This window comes from Anomaloglossus baeobatrachus, chromosome 9, assembly GCF_048569485.1.
Source record: "Anomaloglossus baeobatrachus isolate aAnoBae1 chromosome 9, aAnoBae1.hap1, whole genome shotgun sequence".
NCBI classification, from domain to species: domain Eukaryota; kingdom Metazoa; phylum Chordata; class Amphibia; order Anura; family Aromobatidae; genus Anomaloglossus; species Anomaloglossus baeobatrachus.
The window spans coordinates 28,479,949-28,497,971 of NC_134361.1; positions in this window are offsets into that span (position 1 = coordinate 28,479,949).

Below are 18,023 nucleotides of genomic sequence, written 5' to 3' on the forward strand. Positions count from 1 at the left end.
CGCTGCAGTGATCGGGGCTTGACGGGCCGCACCTGGCGGGGCTGCGGCCTGGTTCAGCATCTCACTTGCGGCTCGGACGAGCGTCGCTGCTGCGGTGGGGTCTTGGCGGACTGGGCTCAGCAGGGTGGCAGCCTGGGTCAGCGTCACACCTGCGGCACGGATGAGTATCGCCGTGGCAGTCGGACCTTTGCGGGCCAGGCGGGGTGTCGCTGCGGCGGCCTGGATTTGGCGGGCCGCACCTAGCGTGGCTGCGGCCTCGCTCAGCGTCGCCGCGCCAGGCGCCTCTTCTGGGACCGCGGTCGTAGCAGCAGGGGTCGGAGCACTTGCGCTGGCCGGGGCAACTCTGGACTCACCCATCGGTGGCACCATCGGGATCTGAGTCGTCGCCGCTCGATCTGGCATGCGTCGCGCGGCTCCCTCCTCGTAGGTCCGAACCGCCGCAGCCATCTCCAGAAGCTCCGTGCGTCCCTCACTGAGCTGTCGTATAATCCTGGCCTCCAGCTGATCGCAGAAGATAGCAAGCTCCCGGCACCACCAGGCAGCAGAGCCTGGTTCTGGGTATCCACGTCTGGACTCCATTTCTTCTCTCTGCAGCAGCAGGCTTGTGGCTCCCTTTCCTTCCCGCCGTCTCTGGACGCTTCCGCTCTCTTCACCAGCGAGGTCAGAACTCTGCAGGGGATCTCTGGGTAGCCACACCTCTTCGTGGGCGGTAACTTCTTCCAGCGCGGGCTGCTGTTGTTTTTCAGCGCGCTTTTCATGGTGGCAATATGGCGGCGCTTCCAATTTTTCAAGCGGACCGCCCAGGCACATGGTCACCTGTCTGAACAGGTCTAGTCCTTATCCTGTTCGTGACGCCAGATGTGAAGCCCCACAGGTGTTGTGTCGGTGCATTACCTTCAGGGACTCCACGTAGATGGATCTGGTCACAGGTAGGAAACCTTCTTTCTTGATTGTGACGCCACTCTCAGATTTGCGGTCAGTGGGGACCGCCACTGCAGGTTAAGGGATGCCTGGGGCTGATGGTGGGTGCAGCCAGTTGTAGTAGCCTCCTGAGAGTGAGGCAAGCCCCAGGGCCCTGTGGAGATGTGTAGAACTACAAGGCGCAGAATGACTCCACACAAGCAGGATGTCTTTCAGGGTTTTTACTCACAGTTGATGGCAGGGTGAGTGACCCGGGCGTAGCTGGGATGAACCAAGTGGGAACCAGGTGTCCTTCAGGCTGACTTGTGAGGGTGACTACTAACTCGCCTTCCTTAGCCCTTGGTGGTTTGGGGTAACCCCGACTTTGAGTCCCTATGGGGGTCACCCAGGGAAGATGCTGCAGCCTCTCTCCCCTTCGTTTGCCGTTTGCTTGTCGCCTGGACCAGGCCACTCCAGCTGCTTGCCTCCTGTGACCTATGGGCCCTAACTGTGGCTACGTGGCTGCGGCTTTTGTGGTGTTGTGGCGTGGGCTTTGAGAGCCCCACACCGGCAGGTTTAGCAAAAGAAAGCTGGATCTATCTCCGCTTCGGGATCTGCCGCCCGTTTGGGCCTGGTACTCTCTAGCAGTCTCCTTACTTCCCACTCCGTTGCTCTCTCTCTAGCTGAAGATGGATTTCGGGTAGCACTCCTAGTTGACCGTTCTTCCCCGTCAGTAGCCACTGCGCGGGCGCTGTCAGACTGCACAGCCCCAGGGATCTGCTCCTCACTCGAGCTCCCTGAACTCTACACTGCTCTGGCTCACTGCTCCTCCTCTCCTGTTCTTGCCTACGCCACCTAGCAACCAGACTCTCTTACCACACCCCTTGAGTGGAGATGGAGGCTTTTGGCCCCCTCCACTATTCCAGTGGAGGCGAAGGCTTTTCCCCCTCCTGGGATCCCCAGGGGTCCTCTCAAAGGTACATGTGTGAGACCTGATCACTATGCGCCTGTGTACCACACCCCAGTCAGCCTTCTGGATTACCTGTGTTGTACTGTCCCCAGCATGGGTGCAGTACTCAGTGGTGCCTGACCAGGTCAGGGGCGCCACATAATGATCTCAACATCTCTTAGGCAGAGGCGGGTTATAATACAGGGGGTTTGGGTATACTTATTACTAACCAAAATCACTTGGTGTAAAAAGGAAAATTTAAAAGGGAACTGACCACCATGATTTTGCCCTGTAAATTACAGGCAATGCCATAATGGCGCTAGGAGGCTGATTAAAGTGATACCTTTAGTGCAGAAATCCGAGGCTTGATTGCAGAATAATCCTTGTTCAAAACTTCAAAAATGACGTCATCGATGCACTGTCTTGAGCGTCGGGGGGACTTTGTGGGTCGGGTCTTCTGTAATGATTCCTCCTCCTGCCTTGCTCCCTTTTCTTTATTTAAATTTTGCGCCAAACCGTCATTATGTTGGCGGCACATGCGCATTGCTAGTGTGACGTTGCCTTCATTAAAATGGTAATTGTAATTAGTGCATGCGTGTATCGCCATGTCTGGTGGCATTTTATTGAAGTCATGTCTACGAACAGCAGGGGTGCATGCACAGATGTGAAAAAAATCAACCTCCTATAGCTCTTGGTCATCTCCACAATGTCTTCAATAAAATGACGCCAGAGATTACGGTATGCATATGCGCCAATTCCGACACCATTTTATTGAAGACAACCTCACACTACAAAGTGCAAACGTCGCCTAAAGCATTAATGGTGGCACAGAGCAAAATTTAAATAAAGAAAATGGGGCAAGTCAGGAGGAGGAATCATTACAGAGGACCTGACCCACAAAGTCACGCCCCGATGCTCAAAACAGTGCACCGATGACGACATTTCTGAAGGTTTGAAGTTTATTCTGCAATCAAGCCTCTAATGTCTGTAGTAAATTTATCATTTTAACTAGCATCCTAGTGCCCTTATGTCACTGCCTGTAGTTTATAGGGCAAAATCCTGGTGGTGGAGTCACTTTAAAGGGAACCAATCACCAGGATTTTCGTATATAACCTAAAGCCAGTGCTATACTGGCACTATCAGGCTGATTCTATACATACCTGTAGAGGTCACCTCGGAAGTTTAGGTTTTGAAATCCAAGAAAGTAAAGTTTATAAAATCGGGAGCTTCTTGAGTGACAGCAGCTGAGGATCAGAAAATATCTGGGGGGTATTCATAGTTATCCCCTCCACCTGTTAAAATTAGCATACGTATTATACCATCGATCTAACTTTTCACTTTCAGGAACTGTGGTGAGGTCATACCCATGTGACCAGACGGGGCAGGGCCTCAGCCAATAAGAAAATGTTGCTTCATGGTATCAGCTTTGTTGGCTGAGGCCCCGCCCCCCCGTACCGCCATACAATAAGTGTTCCTTTTGTGTGTCCACACGATTATAGTCAGCTCTCCAATAAGTCCACATTTACCCACCAAACTCTTACTCCCTCCATATTCCTAACAATACAAGCGACATGATGATATCACGCTACAGTGTCTGTGGGAAGGCGCCATACGCCGGGTCTCCAGTTATCAATTATCAACTGAAGCTCTGCTACCTAAGATATAAGGAGGTATCAGAAAACCAAGTTACCTATGGACATACAGTAAGTCCAGATACAGAGTAGTTACTTGCCGTGATTCCTTGGCCAGTGCAGATATCTGGAGCCTTGTCCATTGGTGAGATGACTTTCTGATCCTTGCACACCGGCAGCAGAGTGTTGGTGATTAGATATACACCGCGTCTCCTTTTTTCTTTTAGTTTTTCTCCCAGTTATGTTTTTCTTGGCGTCTCGCGTTATATAATACTATTTTTTGGAGTGGGGCGATATCACCACCTTCTGCCAAGCTCTTGTCATTTCCATGACTGCCAGGACCCAACTACCACCATTTTTCCCCCCTAGAAAGACACGACACCGTTCTCTTATAAATTAAAATACTTTTATTTGAATTTTCCATTTTGGAGAGAGGCATGGAGAAAAAACCACTCTCATCTTTTGGCATAAAATTTGGTCGCAGCTTTAAACCAGGCATTAACTTGCCAACATCACGGGGTTCAGGTAAATGTACCGCCTTCCGGCCGTCCGGCGCGGGTATTTCACCACCACTTTTTCTACCCCTTCCGCCAAGGAGCAGCACCGCGCCAGCAAGCTGCGACCCCCCCCAAAAGCTGAAATACCTGAGCCGTCCCAGGCATTTCCGAAACCACCATATCCATAACATCATCATTTGGGGTGTACCCATCCGAGCTTAAGGACAGCCAAATATTGCCTTCCAGCTGGCGGTGCCAGACCAACAACCTCTTTTTTTTTTTTTTTTAAAAAACACTTTATTAACAGCACAACTTGGGTAGGCCCTGATCGACCATGCGCCAGGAGAGATCCTTATCACATTCTTCCATAGCTCCAATCCCCCTGGGCCAGAGGGTAACCTTCGACCGGATCGTTGTAACACTCCGCACTAAAACAGGGAAACCTGTACCTCTCTGACCGGATAAGGGTAAGAGGCCTAGCTAGACGGCCTTGGACCAGCTACTTGAAGCCTATGTGTATCACCAAGTCGGTTGTAGAAAAGAGAGCTCACGCAATCTTGATCGCCTCTGATAGACCCACAGCTGAGCCAAGCTCCGGCAACCTTTCCAATTACTTTCACTGTAACAGGAACCAAGAACCGACCACCAAGGCGAAGAGGCGAAGATCCGCTCTCCTCGCAGCCAACATATATGGAAGTAACCTCGGACCCAATCACTGGGCCGACTTGGATCTGAAAGGCAAAAACACTGTCAGAACAGGGAATTCTCGTAACCATCAAACACCTCGTCTCTCCAAGGTGGTACTGACAAAAACCCACAAAAAATTTTTTTTTTTTTTTTTTTTGGATAAACAAATCACAATCATGTCATTTTACATTAGCCCTGTACGCTGTTCTGAATCTCCTTACGTGTCGAATAAAACCCGATTTCAAAAAACCAACTCCGACCTGACGTCCCTCATCATGCATTTCCATTGTCGTTACCTGATCCACTGAAAACTGTGCTCATGTATGCTGGCTCCTGAAGCCTTGTAGCACCCCAACTCTGGGAGAGTACGTGCCGGGTACCACGGCTGGCAAACACCAAAATAACGAGTAACCGTCGCATTACCAACCAAAAACCAGCCCACAAAATGGAGGACCAACTACGTAACGCTAAAATGAAGGGCCGTCGTCATGGGTAAAAACTGGTCCCATACACCCGCTCGCCTAAGAGACATAAACGACAACGTCGGGACACCCGCCGAGTGAGGGAAAAAGATCCAAAATATCAATGTATAGATTTGCAATGGGGCGAACAATCCAAACCCCCACTTTTTTCTTTTAATTTTTTTTTTTTTTTTTTTTTTTAAAAACAAAACAAACAATCTTCGGCTAAAAAAGAATAGGCCTACTGTGCTCCACTCGCTTACCATAATCATCCAACCCTTCAATACCTTTCACCCCACAAGACCCTCATCGCTTCAGTACCGTTCCGCAATTTAAAAATGGGAAGACCGACCTCGTAACAGTTTGCTTGCAACCGAAATTGGTGCACATTCGCTGAATACTGCAGGGCGTGTATTACTAGAGGGTGGCTTGTAAAATCGTCACGCACATCAACCACCAGAGCAACACCCGCTGAATAACGTACCATCGAACCGTCAGGTCAATGCAAAATGGAGGCCCGGATCATAGGCCTAACTTCACCGAGCACCCCACCATCTAGCTGAGAACTCCAACCTTGATCCTGCTGGTGGGTTGAGTTACCAAAATACCTGAGATTGAGATTGCAATAAGGTGCCCGATACAAACCCGGAACCCAGATGCCTGTTTTGCCTTCAACCCTGCGTTGACCCATAATCATTCCAAGCCACAAAAACCTAATCAGCCTGATTACTTATTCGAGGAAAGGGCTGTAGTTGGTTAAGGCTTTTACCCACCGGCATCGTCGGACCACTGGTCATTCTCCTATTTCCCAGTCCACCCCCCTTTTTGTGTAGCTGGAACCGAAATAGGGGGAAAGGCGCAATCAAAGTTAGGTTAATGGACCATGTCCCCCCGGGCCCAGCATAAGGAGCATTTTTTTTTTTTTTTTTTTTTTAATATATAACTATATAAACACTTTGTATCGCAAATGATCCCAAACAGCTGGCCCTGCGACGCCGTAATACTCCATCTACAGATCTGTCTGTTCCTGCTCTTGAAACTATTATGGCATGGCACCGTGGCTCAATGGCTAGCTGCGGCCCTGGGGACCTGGGCCCAAATCCCGCCAAGGACACCATCCGCAAGGAGCCTGTACGTTCTCCCCGTGACTGCGTGAGTCTACTCCGGGCACTCTAGCCTCCTCCCACACCCCCATAAACATACAGATAGGGAATCCAGACCGTAAGCCCCGATGGGGCAGCGTCCCCAATCCATGCAACGCACACAAAAACTAAAAGTGAATTTATACCTTTTAGAATATGTATGTGGAAGTAATTGTCCAGAAAATATTAGCGGGCATAATTATTCTGCGAATAGCTAACATTGCCGGTTTTCCCATCTCACTTGTTTATTTTCAGTTCCTACGGTAAGGAAAACCAATTAAAACATACGTAATTAACCAAAGAGGGAAAATCTAGTACAAAAGGATGAAAATTACTTCACTACAAAAGAGAAGCAGTTTTAGAAAAACAATCAAACCATGCAAATGTACAGAGATATACTTCTCACATTTCGATAAAACTAACTGTGGCCAATATCGATCCCTTCTTTCAATTACAGCATGAAATTAGGGGTAAAACAGGGGTGTGAGATCCCGTGATCCCATCATATTGTCACTAATCAATAAATCACTTGAAGGGTCAGTTGACCGGTGGCAACCAGATTATTACAAGGAATGGAGGCCGCCTGTATTAAACTAAGGTTGAAAAATTAAGATATGTTTAATTTTGGAAAGACGTCTCAGAGGAGATCTCATTTGTACCTCTTCCGACAGGACTACAAGCTGCCGTAACCCTCAGTCTGATACAGCGCCGCACAATCAGCTCTGTCATCTACTGTCTCCTCACCTATCCCTGTAGACTGTGAGCCCTCGCGGGCAGGATCCTCTCTCCTCCTGTACCAGACTGTGCCTTGTATGGTCTATGATTAGTATACTGGTACGTATTATGTAAACCCCTTTCGCATGTAAAGCGCCATGAATTATATGGCGCATAATAAATAATAATAATTTGTATAACTACCCGTGTGGTCAATATAAATAAACTGCCACCAAACTTAATCCTCCGAAATAGGGAAGGCTTCTTTACAGTTAGAGCGGGTAGATTGTGGAATGCTGTCTACAAGGGGTAGGAATGCTAGATACCATCACAGCTTTTTACAGAAACTGGGGAAGGCGATTCCCTCAGCACCAATAACATTGTTTGTTATAAACAACTTAGTGACAACATGTAGAGCTGGGCGGGAAGCCTGTTACCTGTGACATCACATTATCCTCCCTAGGGGCACTTATCCCACCCCGCATTCCCCATCAGGGTACTCACCTGGTGATTCAGGAAATGACAAGACGACTGGATCTAGATCTACCCACGTAACGCCTGCTACGACGACGCTCACACCTATCCAAGGGTTAAGATGACAGACTCCGGACATGGTGGCTACCCATGCCAAAGCTTGCTACCGTGACCCCTGCACATGACCGTACAATGCGATAGTCGGCACCGCAACCACCGCCGCCATAACATGCTGAAATCCACTGTGTGACAACGGGGCGGGGCTGTTAACAGTCACCATTGTCATAATGTCAAATGGAGTGTGTTTTGGCCTGGGAGGGGGCTTGGTGTAGGTGTGGTATCAGCAGGAGGGAAAACACGCCACCTGCTGACTGTTGCTTCTTGCCCCTGTTCACTACCAGCCCCCCTCAATTTGAACATTGAAGTCCTAACAGAATCCCTTAACCCGCCCGCTCACTGGGAGACCCACATGGTCCCTGGTTCATTCCCAGGCTAGCCCCCTTGGCATTCCCGGGGCATACAAACGGAGGGGAGGGGAAGTTCATTGCGTGTGGTATGGGGTGATTTGAACTCTTGCAGGTTAGTGCCTGCATACTACATTCCCCCCTACCGTGCCTCCAACCTGCGCTGTGACAGGGACAGCACTGAGTCTGCACTTCAATTAGGCTGTGTGCGTAATTCATGCGTCCTGCGTCCCCTGCACAGTCTATGGAGACTGTGCAGAGGCCGTACGCACGTTGCATAGTAGAACGCAGCGATTCAGCTGGGGCCCGAATCCCTGTGTTCTAAGAAGTGACATGTCACTTCTTCCGTGCGCTCCGCCGGCAGCTCCTGCTCTGTCTATGGCAGAAGCTGCAGGCTGAGCGCACGTTCTCTGCCGGCACCATGCGCCTCAGAACGGAGCTTTTCAGCTGCGCTCTGAGGCACACCTTTTAGGTGCCGTGCAGAGCGCACACAGCCCTACCCTGCTCCTCATCAGTACTGGCGACGGTGTCTGGTCAGCGGTGGCTGGGCGGCGGGTGGGCGGGGCCAATGACAGAGCGCGAAGCGCTCTTTTTCAAACTTAATGGCGGCTCAAGCTGACCGGCGGGCGGGTAGTTCCCTCAGAACGCCACTCGCCGGCGCACGTAGCTTGAGCCTCAGCAGGGAGGGAGCCGCTCACAGCAAACAGCGCCGTGAGCAGAACGCTTTCCTCCATGCTGATTTTAGGGGAGGAGGGGGGGGGGGGGGGTGAGGGGGGGGGGGGGTGGGGGGGGGGGTGAGGGTGTTAAATAATGGCGAGCACAAGCGGACCAGCGGGCGGGTAGTTCCCTTAGAACGCCGCGCTCACCGGTCACACATCGCTTGTGCCTCAGCAGAGAGGGAGCCGCTCACAGCTAACAGTGCTGTGAGCTGAAAACGCTTACCTCCCTGCTGATAGCTCTCTTACCGCATCCAGGAGCGGGTCCCTGTGTCCGGCTGCCCAAACAGGTCCGGGTCCTGCAGCCGAGAGGCTGGAAGCTGGGCAGCACGGTGATATGTATCCAGGAGGCGGGGCTTAGGCCAGTCACACCACAGGAGGCGGGGGCGGCAGGTCAGTGTCTTTCTAGGGGGAGACCTCTATTTAAACATGCATAGGGGCCAGCAGTCAGGGGGCAGCATCTCAAGTTTCTGGCTGCAGTGCCCCTCACAGTCATTCATCTCTATGGCCATTTACTGTCAGTTGCTCTTTATATACACAGATTTTTTAAAATATAGGGGATTTTCCGATTTTGGAAATACTCTGACCCCCGGCTGCATTTTGTGTGTTTTTTTATTATAAAAAAAAAACTGTGCATTACCCACTATCCCTAGGTCCAGTGCTGAATCTCTGCCAGTGCTCCTTGCGCCTGTTATTGTCTGCTGATGTCACGTCAGCTGAGCTGTAGCCAACAACTGGACTCATCGGCTTTGAGCAGCTTATGCTGTCAATTCAGGCACAGAGGCGGAGCTCAGCGATTGACTGCAGCGCTGTCAAATGTGATGACAAGGCCTGGGCCACACGGGGCACTAGTGCGATGCTCGCATGACACTCGGCTTGCGCTGGCAGCACAGCAGGAGCCGAGTGTCATGCTAGTATCCCTGCGACTGCGGTCCGACTGTGCGAGCGGACCTCAGCTGCGGGGGGCAGGCCGGCACTGAGGAGGGGAGGGAGGGATTTCTCTCCCTCTCTCCTCCGTTGCAGGCTATTGCAATTCTCGCTCTGCACGCGTGATACACCGGTGTACCGCGATTGCAGTGCGATTTTTCTCTCGCCCCATTCACTTGAATGGTTGTGAGAGAAAAGAGTCTCGCATTACAGTTGCAGCATGCTGCGATTGTTTTCTCGGTCCGATTAGGGCTGAGAAAATAATCGCTCATGTGCGCTGACACACAGGCTAGAATTAGTCCGAGTGGAATGCGATGTTTTATCGCACTCCACTCGCACTGATTTTCTTGCCGTGTGTCTTAGGCCTTACAGAATGCAGACGCTTGTCATGAATATATAATTATGATATTATTGACACTGACGCTTGTAATGACCACACCTTACAGACCAATGTAGAATAAATTATAGCTGGCGTGGGTATAAGGATTCCACCAGTACAAATAGGAGGGGAGCAGATGCGATTGGTCTCCACACAACATGTGATTAAAGGAGCAAGCAGAGATTAACTGTTGCTGGCCTGCCTATGACTCAGCACACAGCAGGTCAACACTCGCGTCTGCCTGTGTTGATCCCAGACACCAGATAATCTGTAATCCGAGTCTGATGCCGCCATGTCAATGATGTTTGTGCAAAACTCAACGTGACAGAGGGTTAATATCCGCACTACTGTAGAAATGAATGGAAGTGAATTCTAGAAAGTGATTTAACTAACGCGTTTCTTAGTGGAAAATCCTTCATCAGGATTATCAGTCATTATCCTGATTGAGTTTCACTTTCTAGAATTCTCTTTCATTCTTTTCCATGGCAGCGCGGATGTTAACACTATCTATTCTCAGGCATTCAATTTGTCAGTGTCTGCAGCTGCCGTGTTCAGGCGCTTCCGTTGTATCTTACACAATCCCACCAGGTGAGCCATTCCTTTTCGCCTCACCACAGCTCTCACACTATTGTCTCTTCCACGTTTAACTAGTGGGGCTCAAGAACACCATCAATTACATTGTTCCTAAAGTTAAAGGGAACCTGTCACCAGATTTTTCCTTATAAAACTAAAAGAATCACCTTCTGCAGCTCCTGGGCTGCGTTCTATGAAGGTGCACCTTGTGCCCTGACTCACTTTCCAGACCCCAAAAATAACTTTATAAAACTTGGCCGTTACGTATGCTAATTACCTGTGTTGGCCAGATGGGCGGCCTCATTTTCTGCTCCTTTCCCCCCTCCTGCCACTGATCGCCGTCCTCCTTCCTTGATTGACGGGATGACGCCCTCCGTCATCTTCTTCGTTGCATTTTCAAATCTCGAGCCTGTGTAGTTAGGTCTGCTCGCGCAGGCGCAGTTCACTCTGCCATATCGCGGGCAGAGCAGAAAACATAGCTGCCCTAGCTCACGCCGGTGAGCTAAACGCGCAGGCGTGAGATTATGGGTGGGTACGAGCATGGCGCTGGTGAGGTCGGCACTGTGCTCCAGTGCCATTCTCATCCCACCAAATCAGAGACGGACTCCAGGTTTTCATCCAACATCTGCGCTTTAATAACTTTATAGACACCTTCTTTTCCAGAGGAAAGGCACAATTTCATCACCGGACAAGACATACATTTCCACACTATTCTCATTTACCCCAGCAGTCAGTTTACTAGCCCTTCTCCCTGCGGATTTGGACATTCTGGCCATGCTGATCCCCACTTCCAGGAGTTCCTCAGCAATCCTACATGGTGACGGTCCCTAGGACTTGGCCCCATGTTTTCTGTGTCCGTATCTTTCCACGCCAGTCAACAAGCCACAGGAGCGGCCTTCTAGACATCAGGATCTGATCTCTCTCCCACTCTTTCTGCACAGCCTCTCCACCTTGTCTTCTTCACTACTCTCTAAGGCTATGTGCCCACGCTGCGGAAAATGCGCGGATTATGCCGTGGATTTCTCGCGGAAAAGCCACGGATTTTCCAGAAATCTGCAGCACAGCTACTCCCCAGCCATTTCTATGGCATTTGGGAAATGCTGTGCCCACGCTGCGGATTTTTCCGCAGCGGAAATCATGCGGATTTTCGTGCGGAAAAATCTGCAGCATGTCAATTGTTGCGGATTTACTTTGCGGATTTTGCCTATTCAATTGAATGAAAAAAAAAATAAATAAATAAATAAATAAAAAAAAATAAATCGCAAAATCCGCAACGAAATCCGCATCAAATCCGCAACAAATCCGTGCAAAATCTGCACCTATGAAAAGGTGCGGATTCTGGGGGAATGCTGTGGATTTAAATGCAGAAAAATCCGCGGATACAGAGTCCCGTGGGCACATAGCCTAAGGCTATGTGCCCACGCTGCGGAAAATGCGCGGATTTTGCTGCGGATTTCTCGCAGAAAAGCCGCGGATTTTCCAGAAATCTGCAGCACAGCTACTTCCCAGCCATTTCTATGGCATTTTAGAAATGCTGTGCCCACGCTGCGGAAAATGCGCGGATTTTGCTGCGGATTTCTCGCAGAAAAGCCGCGGATTTTCCAGAAATCTGCAGCACAGCTACTTCCCAGCCATTTCTATGGCATTTTAGAAATGCTGTGCCCACGCTGCGGATTTTTACGCAGCGGAAATCGTGCGGATTTTCGTGCGGAAAAATCTGCAGCATGTCAATTATTGTTGCGGATTTTTGTGCGGATTTTGCCTATTCAATTGAATTAAAAAAAAAAATAAATCGCAAAATCCGCAACAAAATCCGCGTCAAATCCGCATCAAATCCGCACCTATGAAAAGGTGCGGATTCCGGGGGAAAGCTGCGGATTTTGATGCAGAAAAATCCGCAGATACAGAGTCTCGTGGGCACATAGCCTTATACTACTTGTGCTTTTTCCCTCCTCCTCCTTTTTCTACTGTCTGAGCTGGACTCATCCATTTCACCTAACTATGGGGATACTGTGCCATCTTGTGGTGGACGGTAAAACTACACCCCAACCCAGGACATTACATACCGTATTATTAATTAACCGGTAATGCGTGTAACGAAATCCTAAAGTGCTGGTCCTAGGAAGTGTCAGCTCCTGGCCGAGATTTCTGTGGACTTGGGTCGCTTCTAATGCGCGGGGATTTGTCCAGAGTTATTGCAAAGATGCCGATCAACAAGGCGGAGAAGCCAGAGTCCTACGACAATGTGAAGGTCGTGGTGCGATGCCGCCCTTTAAATGAGCGAGAAAAGGTGATGGGTAACAGCATGGCTGTCAACGTGGATGAGATCTGAGGAAGCATTGCGGGGCACAAGGTGGACTCCATGAATGAGGCCCCGAAGACGTTTACCTTCAACACGGTGTTTGGGCCTGACAGTAAACAGCTGGATGTGTATAACCTGATGGCCCGGCCTACAATAGATTCTGTGCTGGAGGGCTACAATGGTACGATATTTGCCTATGGGCAGACTGGTACAGGTAAAATATTTACAATGGAAGGGGAGCGAGCTGTTCCTGAACTCCGAGGGATCCTTCCTAATTCATTTGCTCATAAATTTGTGAGGTGCCCCTGAATATATCAGGGTGTTGTGTCCCATCAATCAGGAAATTCCTTATTGTTACTAGGTAGATTTAGACTGTATGACGTTTGTCTCTATATTCCTCCCTTAGTTGGCTTCTGTATAGAAAGCTCCTTCAAAACCACAATGCGTGACCTCGACATTACAGCTGCCGAAGAGCTGGACTTGCTAATCAGGTGGCTAGGGCCACGGTCTACCGAGAGAATCAAGAGACTCAGATCCGTCTACATCAGTGACCCAACAACTGGTCTCGCAACCGCATGGGACAGACTAGAGAAAGGCTTCAGCAGTCCTGAAGCAATTGAAGATGCATTGCTGAAACAACTATATGACCTTCCCAAAATATCTGGCAAGGATGCTTCAAAGTACCAGGAACTCAGCGACCTGCTGTCCGAGCTCCAGCTGGCCAAAACAGACACACACCTACCTGGCCTCAGCTACCTGGACACCGCTCGTGGGGTGAAACCCATAGTCGCCAAGTTACCTTACAACGTGCAGGAAAGGTGGACTACTGTAGGAACAAACTATAAAAAAGAGCACCAAGTCTCCTTCCCTCCATTCTCCTACTTCTGCGAGTTCATCAACGGCATTACGGAACGTAAGGCAGACCCCAGCTTCACCTGTGGAGAACCCACCGGCTCCACTTCACCAGCTCCCAGACATGAGAGCACTCATCAAAATGATAGAAAACGTAGGAACCCAGTATCAGTCAAGAAGACCGACGTTCTACCACCTACACCAACGTCAGCACCAGACAAGGGCAATGAAGGTGAGAAGGCAGAAAATCCGAACCGCCAGTGTCCTATTCACAAACTACCACACCCCCTGAAGAAGTGCATTGGCTTCAGGAAGAAACCCCTTCAAGAATGAAAGGAACTTTTGAAAAGGTTTGGGGTATGTTTCAGGTGTTGTGCCTCTACAGAACACCTTGCCAAGGACTGTAAGGTTACAATTAAGTGCATGGAGTGTGACAGCACGGATCACGTACAAGCGCTCCACCCATCTCAGCCTGATCCTGCACCTACACCTTCTCCTACCATAAGTCATGGCGGGGAGAGTACAGGCCAAGCTGCAAACCACCTCACAGTGTCCTCCTCGTGCACCGAAGTCTGTGGAGAAGATCTCTGGGACAAGTCTTGTGCAAAAATATGCCTAGTAAGGGTATATCCCAAAGGTCACCCAGAAAGGGCCGTGAAGGTGTACAGCATCCTGGATGACCAGAGCAACAGGTCACTCGCCAGGTGAACTCTTTGACTTGTTCGGCTTAAAAAGGAAATGCCTACCCTTACACACTAGGCACTTGCAGCGGCATCTCAGAAGCTTGCGGAAGAAGAGCCAGTGGTCTCGAGGTAACATCTCTTGAAAATACCATAGAGATACCTCTACCGACACTCATCGAGTGCAACCAGATACCGGCTAAACGGGAAGAGATTCCAACACCAGAGGCAGCTCTTCACCACCCTCACCTGAGAACTATCGCCAGCAAGATCCCAGTTCTTGATCATAATGCAAAAATCCTGATTCTGCTTGGAAGGGACATCCTCTCGCTACACAAAGTATGCCAACAAATCAATGGGCCACACGACGCGCCATTCGCTCAGCGCTACGACTTTGGCTGGGTGATCATAGGAAACGTCTGCGTAGGCAAAATGAAGAGTCCCGACGTGATCTCCTCCTACAAGATGCACATCCTCCCAAATGGTCGCGGCACTCACTTTCAACCATGTCCGCATCACTACTGGATGAAAGAGAGGCTGAGCGACACCAGGTGGCGACAGCAGCCTCCTGACTGTGCGGATGCATACCATCTCTAGGATGACGACTTCGGGTCAACAGTGTTTGAGTCTACAAATGAAGACAACAAATTGGCTCCGATGAGAGAGGACAAAGAATTCATAAAGATTATGGATAAAGAGTTCTCTCAAAACGACTCTAACAGTTGGGTAGCCCCATTACCCTTTTGGTCTCCAAGGCCAAGGTTGCCAAACAACTCCCAGCAAGCAACCGCAAGGTTCTCCTCTCTAAAACGCACTTTGGAAAGACAACCAGAGATGGAGAAATGCTTTGTCGAGATTACGCAAAATATCCTCGACAGAGATCATGCTGAACAGTGACACCACATTCCCACCGAACAAAACCCAGCTGACCGAGGAATGAGACTCACTGCAGCGTCCAAACTCGGAGACAACATGTGGCTGACACCTCCAAGTATCTTATACGAGGAGACCTGTGATAACTACGCCGGCAACATGTGCGAGCTGGTGGAACCAGAATCCGACAAGGAAATTAGACCAATCGTCTCCGCTCGCTACACTTCAGTGACATCAAAACAGAAGTCGAAACATCATCGCTTCGAGCGCTTCACAAGTTTCACAAGTTGGTCATCTGCGGTACGAGCCGTAGCTCGTCTGATTCACACCGCTCACTGTTTCTACAAGTCTTCAACGTGCCACGGCTGGCACATGTGCGTGACTAATCCTGGTGTCACCGAACTCGTGCTACTTTTACCAAAAGGAGGACGTTACATGAACTAACTTTGTCATTGGACACTGCCACGGCGGGGAGCGTACCTTTCCTTACCCCTGCTGTACTGAGACACAACTGTCCATGTCCAATTGAACCTTGAACTTTTCCTTTGTATTAAAACTTTACCGTTGGATCATTGGGTTGGAGGAAGAGTTGGCATGTTTGCGGCTTCCCCAATCTGAAGATGGGTTTGTTGAACTTGGATTCATTTTTTACATTTTTCTACTTTTACATTTTTACGTTTTACGCAAGGACAATGCGTCATCAACCAAGCATGGACTTGAATTCAGTGCATTACAGTCGCATTTTTTGTGTTTGTCTCTTTTCTCGTTACAGATTTCGTGACATCGAGGGATAGGATCGACTCCTTACGTCGTACAAGGACTTGTGAAATCAGATGATTTCAGACGAGGAGTGTTGTGTCCCATGAATGGGAACAACCTGTTGTATATATTTCTTGCATTGCATATTTTTCCTCCTATCAGGAAATTCCTTATTGTTACTAGGTAGATTTAGACTGCATGAAGTTTGTCCCTATGTACCTCCCTTAGTTGGCTTCTGTGTAGAAAGCTTCTCCCTTCTCCTTCAGTTTAGTCTAGAGAGGAACCATTGCTGAAGACATGTCTATAACCCTGTACAGATTATTCCTTTTCACCTGCCTTTACTTTGTACTTAATGCAAGATTCTAGCAGAAAACTACAGCGTTTCTCCTTGTCTTTCTACAAGTCATCGTTGGGCTGAGTTAAAGCTATCTGTGGAAGCCGGTAGAGTGAGTAAAATCATACAGTTATCTAAGGGATTGATAATTAGAGCGGTTGGATTCATTGCTACCAGGAAGAGACAGAATACAGGGTGCCACAGGAAATTGCATTCTGTCACCCAGGGTGCAGGGCCTACCCCCCATTGTTCAAGATTCCTAAGAAACTGATGTCACTACCATCAGCATCACAAATCCCAATCACACCTCACATCATGACCTGTCAGACACACCAGTGGGTTCGTCAAGCTGGAATAGGGCCACCCACCTAGGGGTCAGACAGACTGGTGGGAGGGAGGAAGGAGGAGAGTAGTGAGAGTCCTCAAGGAGTGAGGAGCTGGAGTGTTAGCTCCTGGGGAGCTAGACTGAAGTTGGGTCGCAGATGGTGGTCCGGGACCAGAGGAGTCGGGGACAGGTGTCAGTGACATTGGAAAAGGGTACGACCGACATAGTCTAGGACGACTGTCGGCATCAGAAACCCAAAAGAACTGACCGGTACCGAGCACGACGGGGCACAGGACCCTAGGTCAGGAGCCAATTCAACGTCCTAATAATTAACCTGGGAGGGAGAGTATCTTTATGAACTTCCCTAAGAGCTCAGAGATTGAAGACGACAGCACACTGCGGAGGATAGGGCTTTCCAGTAAAGCGGCCCACTAAAATCCCAAGTGCCAGCCATCAAGACCACAGCTACACTAAATATAGTGAGCGGGGCCCCAATAGCTTCATGCCAAGGGGCTACAACAGAGAACTAATTTGTGCACAGAGGCAGCTCCGGATTACCCAGTGACACCGGTGGGAGCGGACACCTGGACGGGCTCCCCGCAGTGACTATGGTGCACAGAGACTTTGGTTTATCTTCAGTGTGAGTGTCTGCTTTATAATCCTCATCTCCTGCACCACAACTACCGACAGTGAGTACCCTGGTTCCCCTGCACCTTGCGCTCCCAAATATCCCTCTATCACCCCCAGAGGCCGGGGTCTTCCCTACCTGCGGAGGGACTGACACCTTGCAGCTCCACACCATCTGCCCCGGTACTCCTTCCAGAAGCGGCGGTACTCCCATTACCGCAACCCGCAGGTGGCGTCACAAACTTCTCCCTTGTAAATATCCCCTTTCAAGGATCGGAGTGTCTGCCGAGCCCGGGTCCGGACCCGTCGAGCCATGACCATCCTGGATCCGAGCACCCCGGTCTGCACCGGGGTGGCACATTTGGATATGCCAAGGCGGAAGGAGATACCTGGTTTCTCGTGAGAGTGTCATATTTGGTAATTAACCGGAAACCTATAATATCTCTCACCACAACGAGGCCAGGTCGTCGGGGAGGTTAATGGGGCTCCTGTCACCCCCTTACAATAAGATGCACATTATCTGGAAACTTGGAAGCAATTCTCCTACAGCTCAACCACATGGGAAATGGAGAGTAATGTTACACCATTCTTACTGCAATCAGTAAACAGTATAGCAGGGATGTGATGAACACTTTGTATTTTGTATCCCAACTGCACCCTTTTGGGGAAATCCCTTTACTCTAATTTGCATCTTAGATGACTCAAGTGAAAACGTATTTTATCAAGTAAATATCCCTATGGAACATCGTACTAACAG